The following is a 9656-nucleotide window of genomic DNA, read 5'->3' as shown; positions in this document are numbered from 1 at the left end:
ATGTTTTCAAATAACAAATTTGATGATATTTTCAAATAACAAATTTGATGATATTTTCAATTAAAAATAAAAAACAAATTTGATGATATTAAAAAAACAAATTTGATGATATTTGATGATATCTTCTGTTCAAGTCCTGATGAAAATAACAAATTTGATAAAAAATACAAATTATTAGATGCAACAAGAAATAATGAAAAAAAGAAGTTACTAATGGTGCACCAGAGGAGGGTGCGCCATTGCTATCAGAAAAAAAAAGTTACTAATGGCGCACCAGAGAATGGTGCACCATTGCTATGAGTGTTTTTATGGCGCACCCCTAGATGGTGCGCCATGACGAACATTCCCCCCTCTATAGCTGGATACTCGGCCCTTCGCCCGATCCCCCCTTCCCTCTCCCTCGCCAGATCCCCTTCCCTCCCTCGCCACACCCGCTCCGGCTCCCCCGCGCCGCCGCCCCCGCGCCCCCCGACCCGCAAAGCACCTGGCCGCCGGCCTCCCCACGACCAACCGAGGCGCCCAGGAGGACCGCCGCCATCTTCCTCTTCGACTACGAGGACCCGGACGAGCTCAGACGCCCTCGAGCCATCCCTTCGATGTCGCCGCCGACGACCTCGACCCTGACCCCTCCGGTGACCGGCCGCGCCCGCCCAGGTACCTCTCCTCCTTCCTCCTTCCTCCCTCTCCACCCTTCCTCCCCATTCCCTCCCTCCCCTTGATCGTGGTACAGGTCGTCGGCATACTGTGTTGGCGTGTAGCCACCGAGTGAATACCCACCTCATCGACTAGTGCCCAGGAAGAATGACTAGTGCGTCTAGAGATCATATTGTTCTGAAACCGATTGTAAAACTGCTATGCAAGATTAGCGTTCTGAAACACATTGCTACAGAATGTTGCATCGAACAGTTAAGTCTGTTCTTTGCAGGATCAGAACAAGTTTGTAACAAGATGCTCTACAATGTTGATTAGGTGCATTACTATTGCTATATGGAGCAGCAATTTACTATTGCCATATGCTCTAGTTTGTATCAATGTGATTGTAGTTTTTCTTGTCATCAAGTTTAGTTGATGTTTATTTAAATATAGCTTATATGATCAGCCACTCTATATATGATTGTGGCTTGAAGGTTCTGGAAGAACGTTTTTCCTTCAAATTCTATCTGGTGGCATTGTCCTAGACTCCCTAGTTCTGTTGTTAATTGTGCTTCTATTAAAAGAATTAGGAGTTACTCACTGTACTAGAACTCTGTAGGTTGAATTTTGGTTAACTAATACTGACATTATGACAATATAAGCACCTATTATTGCTACTGATATCATTGGCTCATTGCTGCCTTTGTGCAATGCAGAACTGTTAAGAGTGATTTGGAGGATTCAAGATTCTGTGAAGCTCTTTTGACATTTAAAGCTCAGAACTGAAGGTACTTAATAAACTCAAAAACATTGATGATAACTCTTGTTGCCTAGAAACAGAGGTAGTTTACATATTGCATTGCTGGTGTTTGTTTATGTTCAGAGTTTAAGCATGTGTAGTGTAGTGTAGTGAGCTTGTTCTAGTGTAGTGAGGTCTGAACCATTGCACGATGTAGTGTAGTGTAGTGAGCTCTAAACCATGTTCAGTGTTGAGTACTTCAGGTTTACGGAACCTATTCATTTTTGTGGACTTAGTGAACATGATAAGACAAGCCAGATGCTCTATTTTTAATTAACAGTAATCCATGATCACCAACAGTTTCTTTCACTAATTTTCAGTTAACAGCAATCCATGATTTTTTTCAGCTAAAACTATTGATGATTTTTTGTTGGGTGACCTATTAGATCTGGAATGGAAGCTCACATAAGTTGAGCTGATTTTTGTCCATATGAAAGCAGATGACCATATGGTCTGTGGCCTTTTCATCCATATGAAAGTAGAGGCACATTGTGGTGCTAGTTTGCTGGGTTTTGTCTCCGACCATTGATACGTCTCCGTCGTATCTATAATTTTTGATTGTTCCATGCCAATATTATTGAACTTTCATATACTTTTGGCAACTTTTTATACTATTTTTGGGACTAACATATTGATCCAGTGCCCAGTGCCAGTTCCTGTCTGTTGCATGTTTTTGGTTTCACAGAATATCCATATCAAACAGAGTCCAAACGGGATAAAAACGGACGGAGATACTTTTCGGAATATTTGGAAAATTCCGGAAGAAAAATCCACGCGAGACGGTGCCCGAGGTGGCCACGAGGCAGGGGCGCGCCTGCCCCCTGGGCGCGCCCCTACCCTCGTAAGCCACCCCTAAGGCGGTTGACGCTCTTCTTTTGCCGCAAGAAAGCTAATTTCCGGGAAAAAAATCATGGCGAAGGTTTCAGGCCAATCGGAGTTACGGATCTCCATATATACACGAAACGGTGAAACAGAGCCAGGGGAGAACGCAGAACAGAGAGAGACAGAGAGATAGATCTAATCTCGGAGGGGCTCTCACCCCTCCCACGCCATGGGAGACAAGGACCAGAGGGGAAACCCTTCTCCCATCTAGGGAGGAGGTCAAGGAAGAAGAAGAAGAAGGGGGGCCCTCTCCCCCTTGCTTCCGGTGGCGCGGAGTGCCATCGGGGGCCATCATCACTGCGATCTTCACCAACAACTTCACCGCCATCATCACCAACTCTTCCCCCCTCTATGCAGCGGTGTAACCTCTCTCTTACCCGCTGTAATCTCTACTTAAACATGGTGCTCAACGCTATATATTATTTCCCAATGATGTATGGCTATCCTATGATGTTTGAGTAGATCTATTTTGTCCTAATGGCTATTTGATGTTCGTGATTGGTTTGAGTTGTATGTTTTATTATTGGTGCTGTCCTATGGTGCTCTCCGTGTCGCACAAGCGTGAGGGATTCCCGCTGTAGGGTTTGCAATATGTTTATGATTTGCTTATGGTGGGTGGCGTGAGTGACAGAAGCACAGACCCGAGTAAGTAGGTTGTTTGCGTATGGGATAAAGGGGACTTGATGCTTTAATGCTATGGTTGGGTTTTTACCTTAATGATCTTTAGTAGTTGCGGATGCTTGCTAGAGTTCCAATCATAAGTGCATATGATCCAAGTAGAGAAATTATGTTAGCTTATGCCTCTCCCTCAAATAAAATTGCAATAATGATTACCGGTCTGGTTATCGATTGCCTAGGGACAAATAACTTTCTTGTTGACAAAAGCTCTCTACTAAAACTAATTTAGTTGTGTCTTTATCTAAACAGCCCCTAGCTTTTATTTTCGTGTTCTTTACTTTCTTGCAAGCTTACCCAAAAACACCTACAAAGTACTTCTAGTTTCATACTTGTTCTAGGTAAAGCGAACGTCAAGCGTGCGTAGAGTTGTATCGGTGGTCGATAAAACTTGAGGGGATATTTGTTCTACCTTTAGCTCCTCGTTGGGTTCGACACTCTTATTTATCTAAAGAGGCTACAATTGATCCCCTATACTTGTGGGTTATCAAGACCTTTTTCTGGCGCCGTGGCCGGGGAGCAATAGCGTGGGGTGAATATTCTCATGTGTGCTTGTTTGCTTTATCACTAAGTAATTTTTATTTGTTGTTCTTGGTTGTTTTCTATCTTTCGTTATGGATATGGAACGCAAAATACCAAAAAAATTAGGTGTGCTTTCTACTCATGGAGATGGGGTAACTCCTAAAACCCTCGATTCTCATTATGTGAAAGATATTAAGTACTACTTTGATAATCCTGAGAAAACCCCATTCAACTTTATAATGGGAGACACGTTGGATCAACGTGAATACTTTAGGGATTATCGCTTGACACAAAAAGGGAAACTATTATGGGACCAATTTATTATGTTGCATTGGTATGCTTGGCAACTATGCTTGAGATATGATATTACTAGTTGCTCTAGGATGAAGGCTCCACACCTTCCCTTTTCATGCAAATTTAATGTTAATGAAACATTAGCTTCTTATGCTAATGGTATATATGATCACTATGATGTGGAACAAATAGAAGAATTTGTTGCTTTTAAGGCTGCTTATGAAATTGAATCTTTGTTTGAAAAGTATGAAGCTTTAGATGATGATGTTTATAGGCCTGAAAATCTTGCTATACTTAGATATTGCGATGAAAATTATGAATACAATTACTATATTAATGCATTTATTGATAAAGTCTCCACTGTCCAAGAAGAGACTAATATTTTGCAGGAAGCTATGGAAGAAGAAATTGATGAAACTGTGAGCTCATTGGATGAAAAAGATGATGAGGAGAGCGAAGAACAAAAGGAGGAAGAGAGGATTGATCACCCGTGCCCACCTTCTAATGAGAGTAACTCTTCAACTCATACATTGTTTAATTCCCCTTCGTGCTTACCGAAGGATGATTGCTATGATGATTGTTATGATCCCATTGATTCTCTTGAAATATCCCTTTTTGATGATTCTTGCTATGCTTGTGGCCAAGATGCCAATATGAATTACGCTTATGGAGATGAACTTGCTATAGTTCCTCATGTTAAACATGAAATTGTTTCTATTGCACCCATGCATGATAGTCCTATTATCTTTTTGAATTCTCCAAACTACACTATATCAGAGAAGTTTGCACTTATTAAGGATTACATTGATGGGTTGCCCTATACCATTGCACATGATGGTTTTGATGAATATAATATGCATGTGCTTGCTGCTCCTACTTGCAATTATTATGAGAGAGGAACTATATCTCCACCTCTCTATGTTTCCAATACAACAAAATTGCAAGAAACTGTTTATACTATGCATTGGCCTTTACTATGTGTGCATGAATTGTTCTTTTATGACATGCCGATGCATAGGAAGAGAGTTAGACTTCGTTGTTGCATGATACATGTTACTTTGTGCTCACTACTAAATTACAAATCATTGTTAATTAAATTTGGCTTTGATATACCTTGGGATCCGGGTGGATCCATTACTTGAGCACTATATGCCTAGCTTAATGGCTTTAAAGAAAGCACTGTCAGGGAGACAACCCAGAAGTTTTAGAGAGTCATTTATTTCTGTTGTGTGCTTTTATAAAGTTTAAATATAAAAATAATGTGCCAAGGTTTGCCTTTAGGATGTTTACATTTGCTTGATGGTTTGTACGATGCAGGATAGAAACTTTGGCTGTAGTGCGCGGTTTTACATTTTTAGATGGAACGTCAAATGGTTATGATTCTTTTTGCACTGTATTCCTATACAAATTGTTTATTTTTTTAATTTTGGTAGAATTTTTCAAGTAACAGAAGTATCGTGAATATTCAGATTATTACAGACTGTTCTGTTTTAGACAGATTCTGTTTTTGATGCATAGTTTGCTTGTTTTGATGAAACTATCAATTTATATTAATGGATTAAGCCACGAAAAAGTTATATTACAGTAGACACAATGAAAAAACAAAATATGAATTGGTTTGCAACAGTACTTAGAGTAGTGATTTGCTTTATTATACTAACGGATCTTACCGAGTTTTCTGTTGAAGTTTTGTGTGGATGAAGTGTTCGATGATTGAGAAGGTTTTGATGTGAGAAGAAGGAAGAGAGGAAAGAGCTCAAGCTTGGGGATTCCCAAGGCAACCCAAGTAAATATTCAAGGAGACTCAAGCGTCTAAGCTTGGGGATGCTAAGAAGGCATCCCCTCTTTCTTCAACAAATATCGGTATGTTTTCAGATTCGTTTCGTTCATGCGATATGTGCAATCTTGGAGCGTCTTTTGCATTTAGGTTTTCATTTTTCTTTTATGCACCATGCTGGTATGAGATGGTCCTTGGTTGATTTATAGAATGCTCATTGCACTTCACTTATATCTTTTGAGTATGGCTTTATAGAATGCTTCATGTGCTTCACTTATATCATTTGAAGTTTGGATTGCCTGTTTCTCTTCACTCAGGCAACCGCCATTTGTAGAATGCTCTTTTGCTTCACTTATACTTGTTAGAGCATGGGCATATCTTTTGTAGAAAGAATTAAACTCTCTTGCTTCACTTATATTTATTTAGAGAGAGGACAGGAACTGGTGATTCACATGGTTAGTCATAAAATCCTACATAAAACCCGTAGATCACTGAATATGATATGTTTGATTCCTTGCAATAATTTTGCGATATAAAGATGGTGATATTAGAGTCATGCTAGTGGGTAGTTGTGGATTGTAGAAATACTTGTGTTGAGGTTTGTGATTCCCGTAGCATGCACGTATAGTGAATCGTTATGTAACGAAGTCGGAGCATGATTTATTTATTGATTGTCTTCCTTATGAGTGGCGGTCAGGGACGAGCGATGGTCTTTTCCTACCAATCTATACCCCTAGGATCATGCGTGTAGTACTTTGTTTCGATGACTAATAGATTTTTGCAATAAGTATGTGAGTTCTTTATGACTAATGTTGAGTCCATGGATTATACGCACTCTCACCCTTCCACCATTGCTAGCCTCTCTAGTACTGCGCAACTTTCGCCGGTACCATAAACCCACCATATACCTTCCTCAAAACAGCCACCATACCTACCTATCATGCCATTTCCATAGCCATTCCGAGATATATTGCCATGCAACTTTCATCATCATCATATACATGACTTGAGCATTCATTGTCAAATTGCTTTGCATGATCGTAAGATAGCTAGCATGATGTTCTCATGGCTTGTCCGTTTTTTTGATGTCATTGCTATGCTAGATCATTGCACATACCGGTACACCGTCGGAGGCATTCATATAGAGTCATATCTTTGTTCTAGATATCGAGTTGTAATATTGAGTTGTAAGTAAATAAAAGTATGATGATCATGATTATTAGAACATTGTCCCATGTGAGGTTATCAAAATAAAAGTGGCCAAAGAAGCCCCCAAAAGAGAGAGAGAGAGAGAGGCCAAAGAAGCCTACAAAAAAAACAAAAAAACAAAAAAATGAGAGAAAAAGAGAGAAGGGGTAATGTTACTATCCTTTTACCACACTTGTGCTTCAAAGTAGCACCATGTTCTTCATATAGAGAGAGTCTTGAGTTATCACTTTCATATACTAGTGGGAATTTTCATTATAGTACTTGGCTTGTATATTCCAACGATGGGCTTCCTCAAATGCCCTAGGTCTTCATGAGCAAGCAAGTTGGATGCACACCCACTTAGTTTCAGTTAGAGCTTTCATATACTTATAGCTCTAGTGCATCCGTTGCATGGCAATCCCTACTCACTCACATTGATATCTATTGATGGGCATCTCCATAGCCCGTTGATACGCCTAGTTGATGTGAGACTATCTTCTCATTTTTGTCTTCTCCACAACCACCATTCTATTCCACCTATAATGCTATGTCCATGGCTCACGCTCATGTATTGCATGAAAGTTGAAAAGGTTTGAGAACGTCAAAAGTATGAAACAATTGCTTGGCTTGTCATCGGGGTTGTGCATGATGTGAGTATTTTGTGTGGTGAAGATGGAGCATAGCCAGACTATATGATTTTGTAGGGATAACTTTCTTTGGCCTTGTTATTTTGAAAAGACATGATTGCTGTATTAGTGGGCTTGAAGTATTATTGTTTTTATGTCAAATGATAGACTATTGCTTTGAATCACTCGTGTCTTAATATTCATGCCATGATTAGACATATGATCAAGATTATGCTAGGTAGCATTCCACATCAAAAATTATCTTTTTTATCATTTACCTACTCGAGGACGAGCAGGAATTAAGCTTGGGGATGCTGATATGTCTCCGTCGTATCTCTAATTTTTGATTGTTCCATGCCAATATTATTGAACTTTCATATACTTTTGGCAACTTTTTATACTATTTTTGGGACTAACATATTGATCCAGTGCCCAATGCCAGTTCCTGTCTGTTGCATGTTTTTGGTTTCGCAGAATATCCATATCAAACGGAGTCCAAACGGGATAAAAACAGACGGAGATACTTTTTGGAATATTTGGAAAATTCCGGAAGAAAAATCCACGCGAGACGGTGCCTGAGGTGGCCACGAGGTAGGGGCGTGCCTGCCCCCCTGGGCGCGCTCCCTACCCGTGTGAGCCACCCGTAAGGCGGTTGACGCTCTTCTTTTGCCGCAAGAAAGCTAATTTTCGGAAAAAAAAATCACGGCGAAGGTTTCAGGCCAATCGGAGTTACGGATCTCCATATATACACGAAACGGTGAAACAGAGCCAGGGAGAACGCAGAAACAGAGAGAGACAGAGAGATAGATCCAATCTGGGAGGGCTCTCGCCCCTCCCACGCCATGGGAGCCAAGGACCAGAGGGGAAACCCTTCTCCCATCTAGGGAGGAGGTCAAGGAAGAAGAAGAAGAAGAAGGGGGCCCTCTCCCCCTTGCTTCCGGTGGCGCCGGAGTGCCACCGGGGGCCATCATCATCACCGCAATCTTCACCAACAACTTCACCGCCATCATCACCAACTCTTCCCCCCTCTATGAAGTGGTGTAACCTCTCTCTTACCCGCTGTAATCTCTACTTAAACATGGTGCTCAATGCTATATATTATTTCCCAATGATGTATGGCTATCCTATGATGTTTGAGTAGATCTGTTTTGTCCTAATGGCTATTTGATGATCGTGATTGGTTTGAGTTGTATGTTTTATTATTGGTGCTGTCCTATGGTGCTCTCCGTGTCGCGCAAGCGTGAGGGATTCCCGATGTACGGTTTGCAATATTTATATGATTTGCTTATGGTGGGTGCCGTGAGTGACAGAAGCACAGACCCGAGTAAGTAGGTTGTTTGCGTATGGGATAAAGGGGACTTGATGCTTTAATGCTATGGTTGGGTTTTTACCTTAATGATCTTTAGTAGTTGGGGATGCTTGCTAGAGTTCCAATCATAAGTGCATATGATCCAAGTAGAGAAAGTATGTTAGCTTATGCCTCGCCCTCAAATAAAATTGCAATAATGATTACCGGTCTGGTTATCGATTGCCTAGGGACAAATAACTTTCTTGTTGACAAAAGCTCTCTATTAAAACTAATTTAGTTGTGTCTTCATCTAAACAACCCCTAGCTTTTATTTTCGTGTTCTTTACTTTCTTGCAAGCTTACCCAAAAACAGCTACAAAGTACTTCTAGTTTCATACTTGTTCTAGGTAAAGCGAATGTCAAGCATGCGTAGAGTTGTATCGGTGGTCGATAGAACTTGAGGGAATATTTGTTCTACCTTTAGCTCCTCATTGGGTTCAACACTCTTACTTATCGAAAGAGGCTACAATTGATCCCCTATACTTCACTACTGGAATCAGCTACTTTGCCATCTGCCAGCTCTTTGCCGTCAGCTAGCGGACGGCAAAGAAGCTCTTTGCCATCAGCTACCCGAAAGCAGAGGGCAAAGAACTGGCTGATGGCAAAGAAAGCCTTTGCCATCAGCCAGCTCTTTGCCGTCCGCTAGCTGACAGCAAAGAATCTTTGCCGTCCACTAGCAGACGGCAAAGAGGGAGGGGGGGGCCTCTGAGGAGCTGGTTAAAAAATACTTAACGTCCCCCCGCTTTGCCGTCCGCCGCAGATGGCAAATATGAAGAAAAGCGGACGGCAAAGGAGGGCGGACGGCAAAGGCTACCCTAACTAACCTAACTAACGGCCGAGCCCCCTCCCCCGCCCGTTACTCATCTCTCTCCCTCGACCTCCTCCGCCCCCGCCCCCGCCGCCCCCGCCCCC

This window comes from Triticum dicoccoides, chromosome 5A (assembly GCF_002162155.2).
Source record: "Triticum dicoccoides isolate Atlit2015 ecotype Zavitan chromosome 5A, WEW_v2.0, whole genome shotgun sequence".
NCBI lineage: Eukaryota > Viridiplantae > Streptophyta > Magnoliopsida > Poales > Poaceae > Triticum > Triticum dicoccoides.
This window is presented reverse-complemented; position numbering follows the sequence as displayed.